The sequence below is a fragment of the Nomia melanderi genome, chromosome 5 (assembly GCF_051020985.1).
Source record: "Nomia melanderi isolate GNS246 chromosome 5, iyNomMela1, whole genome shotgun sequence".
Taxonomy (NCBI): domain Eukaryota; kingdom Metazoa; phylum Arthropoda; class Insecta; order Hymenoptera; family Halictidae; genus Nomia; species Nomia melanderi.
The window spans coordinates 5,154,513-5,175,793 of record NC_135003.1 but is presented as its reverse complement, the minus strand read 5'-3'; the positions used below and the strand labels follow the sequence as shown (position 1 = coordinate 5,175,793).

The 21,281-nt window shown below is 34.9% G+C and overlaps 1 protein-coding gene across 6 annotated transcripts in view; it reads right to left on the bottom strand.

The window, feature by feature from the left end:
* Window positions 1-21,281, bottom strand: part of LOC116430995 (uncharacterized) — a 289,607-nt gene that overhangs the window by 124,006 nt on the left and 144,320 nt on the right. The gene's annotated exons all lie outside the window — the stretch shown is intronic.

Below are 21,281 nucleotides of genomic sequence, written 5' to 3'. Positions count from 1 at the left end.
CACTTAATGTTAACAACTATCAATTTATCCAAGAAAAATATTTACCTATATGTTTTATTATCATACCACATATATAATGAAATTCCTATTATTAATCTTACACAGATTCAATAATTTACTGCCTGGCATTCGTTTATTACGGGAAAGGAGATAAAATTAATGTCAGAACGATGACAGATGATTGAACTTAATAGACGAAATTTAATCAGTTCAGATTAATTTTCAATGTTTTTATCATATAGAGGATACATTTCTGGAAATTATATACACATGGAAATACAAATTAGTACAATTTAATTCTAATTTAACTCTATATCAAAGGTTAAGACGGAATCATATCATCCTCTCCAAATTCTTTAGCGCGGAACAAGCAGCTGAGATGAGTTCACATCTTCGAAACCCTGTTAAAACAACAAAAATATTCCAAGCGCAGCGATTAATTTCATTTCATTCAGACATTTCGTCCTCATTAAATTCACCCGGAAAATCTCCATAAATATAATAACATATCAAGGGATTAAAATTCAGTTACATCATCTCCTCCAGAACCCTCGAATAGCAAAATTACTCCAAGCGTAGCAGTTAAACATTAATTTCATTCCGGCCGCCGTATACGCGAGAATTCGAGGAAAACTAAATAACATTCACACGGAAAATCTCCTTTAATTTAATGGTACGTCGAGGGGTTGAAACGTGGTCGTATCATTTCCTCGGAGACCCGGGTTGGACGTTAAAGTTGGTCCAAGTGCATCAAGGTGTGCAGCGCCAGCAGTGGACACGGCACTGGGGCGAACCACGGGAGAAAGCGAGAGAACACAGTGAGAGACACGTGATGCTGGAACGTGTGTTAGTCATGGGTTGCCCATGGCAACCCACGCGGCTAATGTACGCGGGTACGGGGCCAGCCTCGTTCAGCAACGCTGCTGGCTGGTGGTACACGTGTATGTATGTATGTATATATGTATGTACATTATATACGTATATATATATATGTATGTATATATACACGTACAAATTACATATGACATGTATGTCATATATCATATATATATACATACATATATGTATATATATATACATAACATACACACATCTATATATATGTATAGAGGGAGAGAGCGTACGTAACTCCGTAGGTTGTACTACGCGTATCACTACGCCGTGCAGAATGGAAAATGAGAGGTCAGGTTCGTGTGCGTCCACCACACGTGGCCGAGTTAATTGATTTCGCCTCCGTTCGTTGCCACGATGTTGCCGTTCGATCGGACGGCAACGCGCGACGAAACCACGTTATCGTCGTCGACCTGGCGGCTCGTGTCGCGGCACTGCGGACTGACACGAATGGGAATCTTTGGAAAGGAATGCGAGGGACACGAAGCAATCAGCAGATGAAACACAGCGTGGTATCGGGACCGACATCCAGATGGAAAACGACGTGGGCATTTCTGTCGGTCTGTTTGTTCTGTTCTTGAACATTTCGATTGAGTTTAGCTGAACAATGGACGTAAATGTGGGTTACTAATGATTGTTTAGATGATGGCGAATTTGGCGGTAATTGAAATGTAAAGTGGATGGTTATTCGCGACATTGAATGTGTATTTTGAAAAAACGATTTAGTGATATATACGTGAAGTTGGTTTTAATAAGAGAGCTATCCCTTGAGGAAGGGGCTATTTCTAGAATTGAGGATATTTGGAGTGACCGTAGATTATACTACAAGTATTTGAATGTTATGGTTCAGAAAATATTTATATTTTATAATCGTTGATTATAATATGCAATTGTAACTTTTGGAATTAAAATTATTTTTGTTGAAAAAAATTAAGAATTCATTGTTGGATGTAAGATTTTTGTTATTTGGTTTTTTTAGAACTGGTAATATGTTACGTATAGCAAAAAATTGTATAATAGACTTCTAAATGCAAAGAATAAAGACAAATACAGGTTTTTCTATTATTCCCTTTGTAACATTACAATTATTTATTTATACAATATTATTAAAAGAACAATAAATAATTTGTCCTTTAACACAAAATTCTTGCCGCCCGGACCAAGCGAACCAACCCCAAACAGACGTGATATTTTTATCTATTTATAATAGTATATTTTTAGGCATATGAAAAGATTATGATAATATAAAGATTATAAATAAAGAAAAGTATTAATAATAACAATCTTAATTTTACTTTAAAATTATTAAAAAAGTGTTTAATTATAACAAAATTTCACCGAACATATAAATTTCCTATTGTGATTAAGAATGCCCATTAAATGTTTCCAAAAAACCTATAATCTAATTACTTAACCATTGTTTCCACAATAAGAAGTTGTAAGATGCGACTCACCTGCAACAAAAGAAAAGACACAAACATTTTAATACAAAAGACGACTCGACCCAATTAACAAATCACAATTTTTATTTTCAATAAAAATGAGCAAAATAATCTTTCCCAATTAACAACACATGCTACCCGGTTTCGTTATCCAAAAATTCCACTTTTCAATAGAAAAACGAATTTTCTGTGTTCCACCGAAATACACAAACTTCTATAAAACGACGAACCTCACAAAAACTTTAACAGTTTATTTGTATTTAACAACCCCATTAGTTTTAAGCATATTCATCCATAAATGAAAACACCAATGAAAAGAAGCACAGAACGAATATTTTTTAATTCGCCACACGATTCTGTCAAAGAGCAACGTAAAATTGTGTAAACAATTAATTGTGTACAATTAAGTTCACATAAACGCGAATGATCACGTCGTGTAACCGTCGCTAACCGATAATCGTAACGAATGAAAATTCCGTTGCTCGAATTACGGGCGGAGCCGCATTGCATCCGCGTATCCCCGCAAAACTCGTCGAGCGTAATCGATGCCGAGCCACGAATAATTTTCTGCGGCCACAGAATCGAGTTTGCGCCCGATTGTAACGCGCGAAGAATTCGACTCGCTGGCAAGGAGGATGCAGTTGCACCGGTTCGTTGCATCCGGGCACAATCACGCCGCGTGCACCAATTAAGAGCGCTGTGCTCCGTAATCTGAGATACCTCGGCGCATGCAAATGCATTCTACAGTGCACGCCACAGCTGGACCTGGCCACGGACGATCGTTATCGCTCGATTATCGGTTGTTGGTAATGCTGGTTTCCTAAGATCAGTGTCAGGAAGAATCCTCTGGTAATTTATCCTACAATGAGCGGGTCCGAAAAGATGATCGACTTACTGCTGATTACGTAACAGACTTACCAAACTTAATTTTATTTTTTTAAATCGTCTCCGAACGAAGAAACACCGATTGAAATTGTGAACGTAACAGATTTATGGACACTGATTTCATATGACATCTACGATTTATGGTTCGACGATTAATGTGTATTGAAATGTCTATTAAAATTGATCGGTATTGAGATCGTTAACGTAGTGTGTTTTCTATTGTAAAACTGGCAATCTTGGACTAATCTAATTCTTTAATAACTGTTACATAGCTTGCGAATTATGAAATTATAAAAATATTACTAGAATACGAATTTAATGTTTTTTTGTGGTATGTGAACTTTGTAAACAATTTTTGATGTGATTGTGATGGAGGAAATTTTCTATTACAATAACAAACTTTAACTTCGTGCGTATAATTATATTAATAGGGATTTTAGAATTCATTTGTTACTAATTTATTAGCTTAACTCACTCGTTATAACCACGACTTTTCCTCTGATCTTCTTCTGCATATGTGCAGCACACAAGATTCATGAAAATTCTGGAAACTAGCTTCACCACGCACACTTTACATATGTAAATACATTTATCATACATTTATTTATCCATTCGGGTAATTATCCTTCATCGCCAGTTTTCATTCATTCACACGCTTCGCGAAATTTGTGGAACGCACCGGAACGTACTTCTAGAAATGTAAGTTTTAGAATTGCTCTAATATAAAATTTACGCTGTTAAAAGTTATCCCTAGTCTAGGTAGTCTACACATCGATATAATAAAAGATTCAACACAATTCAACGAGATTTCCATTTTCATTTAACTCTGATCCACACACTTAACCAATTGCACCCGAAGCGTCTCTCAGTCACCATCTGATTTAATATAGTGAAATTATGAAGTTTGATAGTTAATATTAACCCCAAAACTATCAAGCAATCGAAGTGATTAATTTGTAATTTTTTATAAAACTTAACAATTCATTTATCGATATTTGAAGGATCTCTTATTCTTATATCTGTAGAAATATTAATAATCCTATTTAATATTAAACTTTATACATTAACACAATGCCACAATATATAAAATATCAAAATAAAATAGCTTTGTTCTTCAATTTATATATGATGTCTCGTTGATTTTAAAAAAATGTCTATATCTCTCTATTGAATATTTTTACTGACAAACTTTTGTTTCAAACGGTTAATGCAAATAAATAAAACTCTGTTTATTTGCTTCAAAATTACGTAAATTAATTCACAAAAATTTGTATCTGTATAAAAGTCCGCAATCTAATCACAAATGCTTACACGAGCAACGAGGAGCTCGATGAAGCAAGACAAGTCAAATTCGTACTAACCCGCGAACAGAAACTTACGAAACCCTTGTTGCTCAACGGCAACCGCGTACGTCGGTACGCGCAAGGGAACAACGAACCCATTTCGCATGGTTGGATATTATCCTGGAAAACGGCACGGCCACGCCGCGGCAGGACTGACACAGATCCAGTCTGACGTTGTTAGGCGAGCGCGTCGATGAAAGGAAATACGGGGCCGGAGCGAAAATGACGAGAGCAATGCTGTATTGACACTTTAGTGACCGATAAATCGGTCTCTAACCTGTTAACTATGGAATTTAGTTTAAAAAATCTCTCGTTTTGCGTGCAAGTAAATAAAAAAATGAAGGGTGCACTCGTCAAATGCAGTTAACTGGCTAAATAAACGCCTCTAGCCAGGCGATTTTCATATTTTTTTCATATTTTATACATATTTTACTAATATATAATAATAATTTCTTAGAATGTGGTTGATTATTTGATTGTATCGTTTTCGAAAACATTGACCGCACTTTCACGTGATTCTTTCACGACCCTTATAATTAATTCTATCTGAATTATTTGAATTTTTTCTTAACCCCTTGGCACACAATGACATTCGAGATACGTTATAAACATTTCCAGCTCAATATAATGAGCCTCGCGAGCTGTGATCTGAATAAACTGATCTATGAAAATTGGTTAATTACTAACATTATCATCCCTTCGAATAACGTACCGAGATTATAGAAAATATTGTTTATAAGCAATAACGCACATAGTGATAAAAATAAATGTTAAAAGATAAAAGTACTATTAATTACCCAATTACCAAAAAGAAAAGTTTCATTCATATAAAAAAAATTAACATTCGTGTAGCTGCTTTTGGGGCGGGGCTGACATGTCCGTCTTTCACTTTATAATTACCAAATTAAATCAAACTACTGTATAAAAATGCCACATTCCTACCAAAGACCTCTCAACTATTTTAATGCTCTACTTATAAAATATAAAAAAGCATTTTCCGTTTCACCAGCCCAAAACATTCCCAAAATAAAACGTTCGAATAAAACATGTTACAGGACAGATACCAAGGTACATCCGGAATAGGTAAAATAGAACAAGACTTTTTCGGTTTTTGTCCACGGTTAGCTGTACTGTGCGACGATGCCCTGAACCCGTTCCCGTGGCATTATACGCCGTCCTATCGGAGTTCGCGCGTACCCGGGGCTGCAGCGCGCGTCGATACGCGTAAGTCATGATTGCCGGTGTGTTCACGGAACGTCACGCCGCCCATTAAGCCCCACCAACGCCGCGTCAGGACGAGTTGAATGCACCTAGAGAACAACCCGGCCGCGGCAGAGCGGCGTTTCTCGAACGATCCGGCTGGCCGAGACGCGCGTGGGAGTTTACAAGAAATTCGTGGCCCTCGGCCTCTGATACGCGCGGATCGAACGGTACCGCCATGTGTCGAAATCGGCGTCTCGCCCTTTTCCGCGTAACCGGCGCGGTGTGTAGTCCGCCGGAGAAAAGGCTACGCTTGTCCTAAAAGCTAAAAAGTCAAGGAGGCAAGGAAACTGAAAGGGACACCGAATACGACAGAGTGAGTATGTAACGATAGAAAATGAAACTCATAGTGTCGCCAACTTCAATCTCTATCGTTACATCTTACTCCGTTGCATTCGGTGTCTCTTTCAGTTTCCTTGCCTCCCTGACTTTTTAGTTTTTGGGACAAGCGAAGTCTTTTCTCCGTCGGACTATACCGCTTCTCGAACGCTAATGCGCTTCCTAGGTTCTCCACGCTGATATATACAATGATACCCACGGTTTCCATGGCGCACGTAAGCCCGAATCAGCCCCTCCCGCTCGCGCACCGTACGACCCGAGCGGCAGGAATCAGTGGAGCGACGCGAATGCTCGTTGGTCCATAATTCAAACCGATGCGTTCCGCGATAGCCTTTGTTCTGACATCATCGTCGGGATAAAGTGGAATTCTATTGGTCGAGTGGAAGGATTCTGTCGGTTTCAGTTGCGGAGATCGGACAGAGACGGGGAAATTCTAAGGGAGGTAGTTTAAATAGTATTTGAGATATTGAACGGTACGCCGTTTGGGTAAATTGATATTTGATTCTTTAATAGTGATTCTCGATGTTCGGAGCATTTTGTGATAATACGAGTTATGGAAAATGTAGCGATATTTGATTTGTGGACTGATTTTATTAACGATTTTTGTATGATTGTATCAGTAGTGTATATTTAATGTTGCCCATGTTGTATAAGTGATAGATTTTAAAGAAAATCTGAATTACTAAATTATTTGATATTAAAATAAAAGTAATATAAATTGTTATGAAATAAATATCACATTTATTAATTTATTAGACAAATTGATTGAATAAATTTACACAATATGTTTATTTGAAATGAAAGAGAACATTGTATATAATACTAACAAGGAGAAAGTGAAAATGTAATAAAATTAAATAAAGTCTGGGTTGAATTTTACAATATCATCGTTTTTGTTTTACTTTGTATTATTTAATTTAGTTTAGTTTAATTAATTGTAAACATATATAAAATATGTATAACAATGAAACAAACATCTAGTAGTAGTAGAACACAATACCAAGTGAATAAATTTTTCTTAATATAATTCTATGTGGGTATATTTATTATTATTACAATTTCTTTTGATATTCCGTGATCGTTTTATTGAACTGCAGCAGATACATAATTCGCTTTTGTCAATATCAGAAAACCGTTCGAATAGTGGTTGATCTTCAAACGAAATATCCTCAGAACTTCTTTCATTCATAGATTTTCATGTATACCTATTTTACGACATATTTAATAAATATTTTTGCAGATTTGTGTGGCACTATTACTTTCCTTAAAATTTCTATAACATACAGTAACGCGAAGAAACTTTATGCACGAACGTACGGTCGATTGGATTTCTATCATGAAATAAATAGCAAATAAGTATTCCTAAAATCATTTCTTGATACATCATTAAACTACGTAGTTACCGTATAAAATTTTTGCAAATTTTTGCCAACAGCAAATTATTTGAAAAAACAAACATTTCTATGGGTAATGCGGAAACCGGCAAAACTTTCGCGTTACATAACATTACAGATATCAGAGTATTTTAATATTACTTGTTTAGCATTAGAAACTGGAAAGTTGAAAGTTTTAATCTTCATCCGGAAAAAGTGAAATTTTTCCATCTTTATTTGAATAAATATATATCTGTCCTAATTCACTTAATTTTGTTATACATACAATAATAAGAAATGAAACGTTTTATAGGATATTTCAGATACAAGCACATATAAACATACAGGATTTTATACCTATAACTATATACTTATTTCATTGACAGAATAGCTCTATTGATAAAGTAAAATAGATTCATTTTCAATAAAAGAATACGTTGAAATCTCAATTCCAAAAATACTTTAATATATCCACGAAGAAGTCATTTCCAAAGACATTCATAAAACAGAAAATTTGTTAATCATATGTCTTCCGAAATAAAAACTAAACTCACATATTATTCCGTGTTCAGAGAAGATTCTTCCTCTTCAATATAATATTCCAAATAAACAAAACCGTACGGAATCGTTTGCATAGTTAATCATCGCAGGAGCCACGTTGTTTCGACCAAGCAAAACATCGGGAGACCATTTTCAACCAAACACCCATTGCCACCACATAAAAAAGCTGAATTATTCATCGACGCATTCAACAACACCAAATATATAATAAAGAAACATTTGCATCCTGTTTCTTTCCTCCGTTTCAAATGACTTTATTTAAAGGTCGCGTCCACATCAAGCGGTTATTAGCGACCACGTGTCCTGTTTTATTCCGCATACAAATGGCGTATTTAAAGCTTGCCCTTTTCGCGCGCCGCAACAATGCCTGGAAAAATTACAACGTCCAGGTAACGCGGTATTCACGAATCCCGCGGATTCGTCTCTTTTACGAACCACGAACTACAGGAAAGGGCGTAGTTAATTTTTAACGGCGCGCGACTGTTCCGCTGACGAAAACGGCCGGCCAGACGTTCGGACCTTTGAAGTCGTCCGCTGATGCAAGAGGCAAGAGTTCATCTCGAAAGATTTACATCTCTGCCGAGCAGAAGGAGGAAAGGTATGAAGCAACGGGTATGGGGAAGGGGAAGGGGGTACAGAAATAAACGCCGCACGAACTTACCGGGGCCAAAAGGGTCCCTGGGAAGCGGGGACTATCCCACGACAGGACTTCAGCGTCCTTTCAGGATTCCCTTGTGCTACCCGCGCGAAAAACCAAGCGGAATGCGAGAGCGATTTACGTAAGCTCCATAAACTATAGAAAATCAATACGTTTATAATGGCAGTGTTCTATTCACCGGATAGTACATGTGTTGAAATTTCTGGATGAATTATGCTTGGAGTATTGTGACGATAATGTGTATACATTTCATTGAAATCGAATAATACATAGATGTCTATTTGCACATATATTGATTTTAAATATTTTTGTGAACCGTGTATTTACTTGTCTTTAAACATTATTATCAACCGTGTACGTAGTAAGATCTTAATCAACTGAATCACTATTTCAAAAAATGTAGATTGTCTAGAGTTTTGGTTGAATTCAATGTGAATAATTCAAATTCTTAGATCGTGCTTTAGAATATATATATAACTGAATTTTACAAACGTTGAAAAATTTCGTATTATTTCTCTATTTATCTAGACTGTTAATTATTCAAGTTAATTGGTTAATTGAGGTTCTACTGTAATTGGTGTAGAAATTACGGTAATTGAAAGTTCAATGCAGAAAATGAATGAACGAATATTGAATTATTGAATATTAGAATAAATTTTAAGTTAATAATTGAACCAATGAGATTAGGTCTCATTAGAAAACTTTACGTGAAATCAATAAAATGTAGGTGCATTGAAGAGGAAAATTATTAAAGATATGTAATTAAAATAAAAATCACGATGCAAAATTTAATATATAAAAAGTACTTTTCGATTACGATGCAAAGAAAGCTACAGACTACACAATAAACGAAGTCTCCAAATTAGAAGGATTGTAATAGTTTCATCAACCTTGAACATTTTACTGCAAAATTAAAAAAGTATATAGATCATTTTGTATAAGAATTTCACTTTTAAAAATGTTCTGACTACCCACACCATAAATACATTACATAGCAAATATTAATGACATTATATAAATATTACGTAATTCTTGTTATAAATACACGACACAAAAAAAATTGTTGTTTACAATTCAGGATTTCCAGAATCCTATACACACTACTAGAATTCATATGCATAAGAAGTTTCAGGTGTTATTTTATTCCTTAGAATGCAGATTAAACAAAACTGAAAGTATATGTAGGTTTTATATCTTTATGCTTAACAACATAATTAATGGTGGAGAAAATCTTTACTAGAAACCTTAGTAATTTTGAAATGTTCTTCGAGCCTTCACGCACAGGATGAAATCTAAAAGTATGCTCTCACATACCGTATAATAAAATGTTTCATAACATCGTAAGTGCATGATATACTCCTTCCGTATAGCTACGCCACTAAAAACAAGTAACGGGATTTATAGGCAGTAATAAAAACTTGCAAAAAAGTAGTTTGCAGACGTTTATGCAAATTAATAATAGTATAACATTTTTACTAAGCACTTTGAACGGAAAGAAATAAAACAAGGTTAAAAATACTATAGAAAGTTACTAAATTTGTTCGTGTATGGTGTTTTGCGGATGTAAATAAGCGTGCTATGAGTGCAAAAAATCAAACGGCAAGTTAAACAGAGAACGAAAGAGGAAAGGATTTGTATATACTACCCTTTATTATCATAAGATTGACATAAGATTTATAGATGTACTGAGTATTAGCATCATGTTGTGATGGAAATGTCTGTAGGATCATAAAGACGTCTACAGCATGCGATTATAAAGAGAGAACGGCATCGTGAAAAATATTAATTTGTCACGCCTCATTCCATATAATTTACAACTCAATTTCATCTTATATCGTAATGTTGAAATATTGATAAATAAGAGATGAAATAGCTAGTGAAGATCACTTACTTCTACTCTAATTATTAAGTCTCTTGTCAAATTTTAAAAAATTTAGAATATACGTGCGCAAAACAGAAGAAAATAAATTATAACGAAAGTAAAGCAAAGACATAAACTCTTTTCTTCATGCAGCAAGTCTTTAACCTTTCACAAAATAAAATTTTTAGGACTCCGAAAAACAATTTTCGTCCGTAACATTTTTATTATCTTTAAAACAAACAAAAGAAATTAAATTTTGAATCTATACTCAGATATTTTTGGTATTTCATGTGTACAAATGAACCATAAATGGTTAAACCTCCCAAAATTGTTAAACACGATTCTAGCATTCATTCTAAAAAGACTGAAACAGTTTAAATTCTAAACTGAGACGTGGTATATAGTGTGTACCAATGAACTATAAATGGTTAAACTTCCCAAAATTCCTAGAGATCATGCTAACACTCAATCCAAAAGAAACAAAGGAAATTAAATTGTGAACAGAATCGTTCTTGGTATGTCATGTGTACTACTGAAGCATAAATGACTTCTCGAAATTGCTAGACACGATTCCAGTATTCAGTTTAAAGGGAACAAAAGAAATGAAACTGCGAGCTTAGATGTTCTCGGTATGTCATGTGTGCCGATGAACTGTAAATGGCTGAACTTCTCGAAATTGCTAGACACGACTCGTTGTCGTTACCATTCCTAATGCTAAAACCAGTGGGTGATATTCCACGAAGGAGCCAGATGTGACGAGAAGCTACGAAATTATCGACTTTCTCCGAAGAATGGTATGCAAAGTGTTATTCGTAACGGTCTCTCCGTAGTGCGCGGTTAGAGGCGGCTTAACGAGATATCGACCCATGAATTCGATAGTTTACTGCACCGGAGAATCCTGCGGCAACACCGATCGAGGCTCGTCGGCGTTGTCGCGGGGATTAAATCGGGTAAAGTCGACGACCACGCCCAGTGAAATGCGCATGTGGGCTCGATTTAACCTCTGTTAGAACCGTCATATTCATCGGAAAACCTTTATGCACCATCAAAAAGCTCGTGGGACTGCTCCCGCGTCCAATTGTCAGCGCAGTTCCTCGAAACGCGTCGATACAAACAATCGCCATTACTGTAAGTCAGTCCATAAAATTGTACATTTCCAGGAGCAACGGGATACTTATCGCGTGTTACTGATAAATACGCGTGTAACATCGGGAATATATGACACTGATCTTTATGAAGTACAACCATCTCGCGCATAATACCACATTTCTTGAAAATTATCTTGTATAAATTGAATCGGTGAACTCAGGCAAAAGTACACGAATTTAATTGTTAACATTTTTATAATTTTTAATATAAACTACACTTTTTGAGTGTGTCAAATTATTTTACGTTTTACAATTTTACGTGAAATTGTAAATTTGGAACATGTTTAGATTTGAATTTCGTTGAACGTTTTTTGTTAAACCTTTATATAAACATTAATAAATATCAATGTTTACAGTAAATATGAATATGCAAGAAGTATTTATTTCTGATAATGAAGTAACATAATTAGTTAGAATAAATGGTTGAATAGTTATTCAAATAGAATCGTGCAATGTTAAAATAAAATATTTGATATAATCCGGAATTAAAAGGGAGAAAATGAAGTAGATATTTCTCTAATCTTTATTAAATAGAATTGTGGAGAACCTTTCAATGAAATAAAGCTCGATTAAATCTCAAAGCTCATGATTTGTTAACGCAACCCGTCATTGACATTAATAGTTATAATTTACTAATTACATTATTATATTCATTTCATTAAAGTACTAGTTTTTTACATGTTTAGTGAACTCGATAATTATTCGTTTTTTTTTTCATTTTCATAAAAAGGGCGTTTCAAAAGCAATATTTAAAATAAAAAGTACCATTAACTTTTGATTTATAACGGAAATCAAAACGAAGGTAAATTATTGACTAATCATAATATTGTAAACATCCGATATTTATAATGATAAATAATCTGACTTAATATTTATTCAGCATTGCATTCAAATTCTCTGTTTCGTTTCCGTAAAAACGACATTTCTGAAAAATAGGCGACGCCAATAAGCTAGAGAATTCCTTTGAAGAATGCCAACAGAACAGCCGGCACTTAAAGCATCGTCTCTAATTACCGGTAATTAGAAGAAGCTCCGCGGTCGGCGCCACAAATTGAAACCGGCGTAAACCAATCTAGACAGCAGACCATGCGAGGTAAAGAGCGTTGAACGAACCGAATCAAACGAAATGCCGACCGGCACCAATGAAAACGCATCCAGCATGTACGTCACGTGTAGATAAAACACCTTGCAATTACATTTTCTCAGTTCGGGCCATTAAAACTTCCAACGAGATTAGTTGATGATTTTCAAAGAATTTAACTTTTCCATTAATTTAATTCTTATTTGCCGGCTTTTCGAAATTATAATTACTTCGAAATAAACGATATAAACGTTTGTATATAACAAAATGAGCGGACAAAATAAACATTGGTGTGAAATAATACAAATGATACGCAATTAATAAACAATTCGAATTAGAACGAAATAAATGGTATACTTCACTTGAATGTACCAATAATGTAACTTTTTTGTTTTTATTTGTAGAAGGACCTTCAAAGTTTAGAATAATATTTAAAGAACTTTTAACTCTTTGAATTTTCAACCTAAACAATTTTGAATTTATGAATTTCCGAATTTTTTAATTTTTTATCGACCTCTACTGTCTCTGAAACGTCCGTTTGAAACATGCATTGTTTCAAAAGAAAATTAGTGTTAGTTTCACCTTATAATTATTACCAAAAAGTTCACGGATTCATGTCGTAAAGAAACAGAACTATGCTGACACTAATAGATCTCAATGAAATACTGCATAGAAAGCTTATAGTCGGATATTATTAAAAATCGTAAAAAGGTTACTGCGAGAAATCGTATCTCGTCCGTCACATGCAGAGGAGTGTGTCATTAATTTTTTTTGACAGAAATAGGCCGCTGAAAAGTAATAAAGCCCGATGACTATGAAAATTCGATTGCGCAAGCCTTAGAAGCGCAACGAATTGACCCACGAAATCGCGTTATCGGCTGAAGGAAGAATAGAATTAACTGGTTTAACGATTGCCTGATAACGGAATATAGGACGTCGTAACGATGGAAGTTCGTCGAACCGCGATCGCTGCGTTCCTTGCAGTAATAGAACGCTGGGCATACTGGATCACGTCTGAATTGCGCAATTTTCAGGGGAACGCTGCGAGCTTCGGCTCCAGCGAGACGCTAATATGGCTGTCGGAAGAAAGCGGAAAGAAACGCATTTAGAAGCGTCGTGTGAACCGAGAGGAAAGATCTGGGAATGGCATCGATCACATCTGCCACTGGTTATGTGGATTTGCTTTGATACACAGTTACTTAATACACGATAATGTTTGGAAGATAAATAAGGAGGTTAAAAATAAATGCCTCTGATGATGTAAGGGAATTATTATGTATACATATATATAATGTGATTATAGAGAGTAGTTAGGGTATGCATACATAGTAGTTTTCATCGTAGTTAGCAAAGGTGAAATATATTAATTATTTTTTCATTTTATCCCATGTGTTTATCCTATAGTTTATATATTTCTCTGTCGAAAACTTAGCATCTAATAAATTAATTAATAACATTACTTCTTGTATTTCATTTGTATTTATTTATATATTTCTGAATATGTTAAATTAACTAAGAACTAACTAAATTAAATTAAATTAATTAAAACTAATATGTCGATAGCAACTGTTTTACCCTATTTGCAATTGATCGGTTTTACTCTAAATATTTTTGTTTTAATAATCTGCAGGGCAAAGTAGAATATTCCAATTTTGTATTTGAAATTATTATTTCCACTATTATCAAGAAATAAACTATAATATTTAGGAAAGTAAACTTATTAAAAGTTAATTGAAATTATGTACAATTATTTATCTGTGACAAAGTACAACGTTTCAAATTTAGATCATTTATATCATTTAGACTAATTTTGGAAAAAACATTTATCCAGCAAAAGAATGTTAATTATAAATACTTTGAACATTCCCTAAATGAAACACTATTTTCAATGTATTCCAACAACTTACAAATTACATATTCCATTTCCTACGCAGTAGATACAATTTAAATTAAAATAAATTTACTGCTCAAAAAATGTGGCACTGGAGTGAATCTAATTCTAGACAACAGACATTATTTCAAAACCTTTCATGCACGATTTCAAGTAAAACACACTACTTGCTATTTTTCTATTTCAAATAATATTTTACCTGGCACCGCACAAGAGTTGCAGGAGGGTCCAAATCGGACCAGTACCATGCGCGGGAATGCGTCGAGATATTTTGCGAGCAGTGGAGGGGGAAGAAGAATTCCAACGGGAGAGAATTAAGGTGCAGAAGAAAAGGAGAAGAATGAAACGAGCAAAAAACACGAGGCAAAGGCGGCGAATAAGGGAAGAAGAGGCTAAGGCGTACACAAATTGCAGGCGGGATGGAGCGTGTTCTTCCTTTTCTGCGAAACTTTTGTCCCCCGATCTGATTCGATCATGGTGAATTCCGATTTCCTGATCCGTAGACTGTAAAACGCGATTGCTTCGACTCGAGCCGCAAGAATCGAAAACTTGTGGACACGCTGAATAGTGAAAGGCACTAGCGATTACTCGACAACGAAGGACGTTGAAAAAGTGCCACAGTGATTATAGAAACCGTGCCGTGAACGTTTTTTCCCTCGACGTTTTTGCACTTTAGGGGTGACGGAAGGAAGAGACAATTCCAGTTTCAACGTTGCTCTAGAAACATTCAATATTTCAAGGCATTAGTTTTTCTCTGAACATTCAGCGAAATATCTTCTGTTATACTTGATAATTCGAGAACTTTGAAGGAAAAGGACTGGTACCATGTTCTGCCATAACTGTGTGTAGTTTGTTATTCTTTTAAAAAGTACTAGTATATAATTCAAATTTACAATATTGTTCTATTCTGTGTTGTATTCCAATGACAAAATTTTGAAAATTAATAAAGAATATTATTTCTTGATACGTTTGTTTATTATAATTACAATGAGTAATCAGTAAAATTATTTAAATAGTTTTAAATGAAATTTATGTTTTTATAAATTTTTTGAAATACGAATTATAGGAAGTAAGAAGGATTTGGAGGAAAAAGGATTGTTTTAGCACATGATTTTATATTCTTAGAAATTCCATAGTCTAAAAGAAATAGGTTTTATATGAGAATGAAGAGAACGACATAAATTACTTAATTCAGTAGAGGGACCGAGGAAAGATTTGATGCTATTAGCATGAAAAATAATTAAATCTTGTTTCCCGATTGTACGTCTTATACTCAATATTTTTAAGAACGCAAGAACATAATTACTACCTTTTTGAAAAGAAATATTTACAGCGGCCATTTTTGTGCCACTGTACGTACAATCATGAAACAGGGGCGGTGCAAATATTGTACTGCCGTATTCGAAGGAATTAAAAAGCTGAAAAACTGTAATATAAAACATTAAAAGGATATGGAGATTAAAGGAGAAGATGAAAATTGCAGATGGAGTGAGTGTCGCATTAAAATTGTACGCCTTAATACTCGCGCGACATCAGTTTACAACTTACTTTTACCTTGCACAAAGAAATCAACGTATCTTTATTCAATATAATATAACTGCACACTAAAAGTTTCGATTGTAAAAAGTAAATTGAATCGATTTGAAAATAACGCACTAAAATCGTCGCTAAAAATCGTGCGTATCTAATTATGAACAACAGTTGAAAGGAATTTAACCGGTATTTCAATATTTTCCAGGATTATTTCCAATAGCTCGTAAAAGGTATGGGATCGATTTAACTCTCTACAAAATTCTTTGGTGGTATCGTTCTATTCCTGTTGTAATATATTTTTTAATTCTAACTTATTTGTTACTTTACGTAGCATAATCACCGTCTTCAAATTGATTCACTTACGTTCATCCACAAACATTAATATTACTTTTGTTTTCTAATACAATTCTTCAATAATCAATTTATTTATTCTACTCCTATTCGAATTATTTCAATATAAACCACATATTAAATGCAATTTATAAATAATAGTCCCGTGAGTACCAAAATATACCATTGTAAATAACACTTTTTTCCATTCAATACGTCTCACTACTCAATCTACCCAAATAACATTACAAAATACATAGTATAATAATAAATTCCATTTAACACCAACAGAATAGAACAACTTGACGCCCGCCTCCAACAAATCGCAAACGAAATCGAAATGCAACCGAAGACTATACTTCTCCAGTCGATGTAGGACCACCTGGACGATTCCACGGAAGCCGGCCAAAGAATCCTCCTCGTGAAAAGATTCATCTCGTAAAGAATCCGTACTTTCGCGGCGTTAAAAGACTGATTCTAGCGTGGCCCAGCTCCAACGCCGAATCCGTCGTTGTTCTCCGCCGGTAATTCTCTCAAGTGGACAAAAACCCTCACTTTCTCATTATTCTAAAAACTTCTTTCTTCCTTTCTTTCCGCGGCCAGATGGAGAACGGGGGCGCGTTTTCTCGATGGTAACACACGAATTCTAGGCGGCGAACGAACCATCAACCCCCTGCCGCCCTCCCTCCCTCGAGAATCTGCCGGGAAAAAGAGGTCGGGACGACAAAGGATTTCTAATGGACGCTGCCCACCCGAGGACGCCTTATAAGGCGAACTTCTCGTGAAGGTGGCTCAACCTCCTTTTGGTCTTTCTCTCTCTCCCCCTCACTCCTTTCCACCTCGTCCCGTTCTCTTGGTGTCTGTCCTTATCCCTCCTGTTCTCAGGAGTATCTCATGGCGACTTCTGCGAGCGCGAGCGCCTACAGGCGCCTCCGTGGCCGGATTTAGACCGAAAAAGAAACACCGGGACTTTCGGGAAGACAACGACGGCCACGGCAACTACGTCCGAACCGGTGGGACCCGGCGTCCGAGAGGTGATCGTGACCGGACCCCACCGATACCTCGATCCCTCCGATCGATACCAAAGCCAACTTTGTATTTTGCCCCCGAACGATCGTGTAACCAAGGATTCACGGAGCTTCTTGGAAGACACACGAATTCCTGCCCCTCCTCTACACTTTCGTCTTCTCGTGGTTTCTCGCAGAGTTATGAAAAGTTAAAGACGATTCGTGATGATGGTCGTGAAGTTATTATGATTTGTATGTTGGTGGAAGTGATTAATAATAATTGTTTTTACAGGGAAATATTATTTTATCGGTTGTTTTGGTGTTTTTCTGGAAATGATACTTTGATCTGTTTATGATATTATACGTTTTGTTATTATTGTGGTAAATTAATACATTATTGTGAATGTCGAGTGTGGAAGAAATAGTTTTGAATATAGACAAAAATGTTGTGCGCTAACGGTACAGTGATTATAGTAGTTCATGGTATCTTGGGATTGACTGGGTGATTATAGTTGTCGAAAGATTAAATGATTTTAAATAGAGTTTTTTTGGAGTGTTTGTTTGAAGAGTGAAACATTATTATTAAGTTCCAAATTTTTTAAGTAGAGGTGATAATTCATGTCTGATAAATACTAATGGTAACAATCAATACTAACTTGGAGTAGATTTTACATTGATAATAATTATAAGTTTTAGTTTTTAGTTATAATTAAGGAGAAATATACAAGTAATAGGTACATGCAAATTCTTGAAAGCATGAATTTTCACTTTTATTGTTTGTCTATGGACAAAAGATGAGTTAACATTATCCGTATATTTGGAAGAATCTTGTGTTATTCTAGTGGCGAACTTAGGAATATACATTTGAAGCATATCAAATATATCTATAATTTATCAGGAATGTTATTAATGATCATTCTAATGTATATTGATTTTCTTCTATTTTCCAGACGAATATGTTTTAACAATTCATAAAGTACGATTGATTGGTTAAAAAATACTTGCACAATGAAACTATAGTTTTACCATTTCAGGACATTCAGTACAAAAAGCACATCTCTACAGAATCGTCCTTGTTATTAAATAATTGACAAAAATTTACGTTTCCAAGAACGTGCACAGTCATACTAAATCTTGCTCATTAACGTATTTATCCCTAGAATTGCCATACTTATCAAATGACTAGCTTCAACTTCTTCATTTTATACACATACATACACAATTATTGAAATCATAAAATTATTCACACACAAAATTATCGTATAATTAATATTTTTCACGCAATAGAATAATTATTAAATTAAATAAATTACTTAAAATACCCAGTAGTGCCATTATTAATATCAAACACAATAAAACACGTAACAAAGATAAACAAAGCAACATTCTAATAACTTACTAACATTCGTTCGCGCGTGTAGCAGATTGCATCCCCTAATTCCTCGAATCTCGATTGAATTCGAAATCCTTAAATTGAATTGAACTCCGCATTCAAATCCATCCTCAAACCGTGTACGAGAATTTAACCAAAACGCGCCGCGAAATCTGCGCGTGTTCGTAACGGGTTAATCTAATCCTCGGAAACGCAACCAACGCGATTCAGCCGGAAACGAAGGTTAACAATTCTCCGTGGAAGGGGTTGGGACAACCTAACGACAGGAATCAGGCGATTAGGATCGGGCTCGAGCCTCCCAAATCGCTCCGAATCGTTTCACGATCGCCCTCTTCCATCCGCGCTGCCAAAACAAATCGATTCCACTTGAAACCGGACAGTGCGCGTCGTTTGCGCGGCCGAGCGTGTCTGTGTACAATGTCGTAAATTATGCAACAGAACGCGTACGTACATAGGTACCGAGACTATATCGTCGCGTGCATACATATGTAAAACGGCATGACGCATTCGCATTCATGTATGTAGATTCGAGACGGTCCGGGACCTTTGAGAAGCAATCGACTGGCCGATGCCGGGGCCCCTTATTGTCAGTCCGACATGAATACCAAGCAAAACGTTGGTGAAATGCCGCGATACCGCTTCTTCGAAATTTCCCGGTCGGTTCATTTCGCTGGCGCACCAGAACGTTTGTTCTAAGAATCGAACGCGGTAGGAGCAGATCGCTGTCTGAATTAATAGGGAGACCTGTACATTCCGATGGGAAAGTTTCTAAGTTCAGTGGAACGCTCGATTTTCTAATGGCCGCTGCCGGTGTGTGCGAATAATTGAACGTAGGAAATATGAAATATTTTAATTGTAATATGCATAGCACTAGAATTACCTTACCGGTCAAACTAACTGGTATTGGTTTTTTTGTTTTGTAGTTACTAAGAGCATAAAAGGGTTATATAGTTAGAATTATTGAAAAAATTGATAGTTTTATCTAGATGTTATGTAGATTAGCAGAAATTTGAAGAAAGTTGTTCTTGTGATTTGTGTAAGAATTATATGTTAATCATGTTAAATATTCGGTAGTTTTGGGCTTGATGTAGAAGATGGTCATGATAATTTAAAATAGGGGACCTATTGTATACAGAGGAAAACAGTGGAACGAGTTTGTAACTATAAATGTAAAATGGGGACAGTTGAAAAATAAATAAAGCGATATGTTATATAGTAAGATATTAGAAAACAAAGATGTATTTTCTGACTGTGTTATACTGTGTCGATTTAATAATTAATATATGTGTTCAAGAATTTAGGAGCAGTTAAACAAGAAATTGGATACAGATTGTTTTGAACGAAAGCTGATAAATATCTATGTATCTGCATACAGCGACGAATTAAAAAAAGGAAAGAAACATTTGACGAAAGTGGTTTCAATTTTCATTTTTCTTCAATAAATATTGTATAATATTTAAAATTATGTATAAATAAATAAATAGAATGATAAAGTGAAGTTTACATTTCGTAATGTATTAATTAATTTCAATAGAAATTCATAGGACTCACGTATTTTTAAATGTGATAAACACACGAAAGATTAAATAATAAACTTTTATATCTATTGAGGTTTTGGCAAATAAATCATTTGCAATTTAATTCACTTAGGCAAATATAAAGAAATAAAATTTATACCCTTCAAGTTTTTTTCAGATATTTGCTTCATTGAAATAACTATTTTATTTTCAATAACTTCTAAATATACTTTATCTTCCTAGCATCAATTTGAAACAAAATAAAAGCCATTGAATTACATACTAATAATATTATAAATCTTAACTGAATAAAATATATGTTTCTTCATTCTGATTGCTACCAAAAACCTTTCAAAAGTAAAATTTCATATATGTTACGTGTATACATTTAGTCTTCATACAGATTTTAGTAGAACTAAAAATGTACTATCACCTAATTTTCATTTAGTGAAAGCAACGTGTTAATTCCATCTTAATATAACCTTCATCCTCTCAGAAATGAATGCTAACATACAAAAAGTAGCTGATGATTCATCAGTGCATTTAATGATTTCTCAAGCTCATAAATATTGAACAATTTCCAATTAACCAAGATCAGTGTGTAAATTTCAATCTAAATACATAATAGGACGCATCAAACCATTCCCAAGAACAACAAATATCATTCCAGAACAAAGAAGCATAAAGGAGCTGGAACAGGGCAGCCATATTTCTGCCGCGGCAGACACAGTGTCCTTCCATCGAGCGAGAGTCTCGAGGTCGATTTTA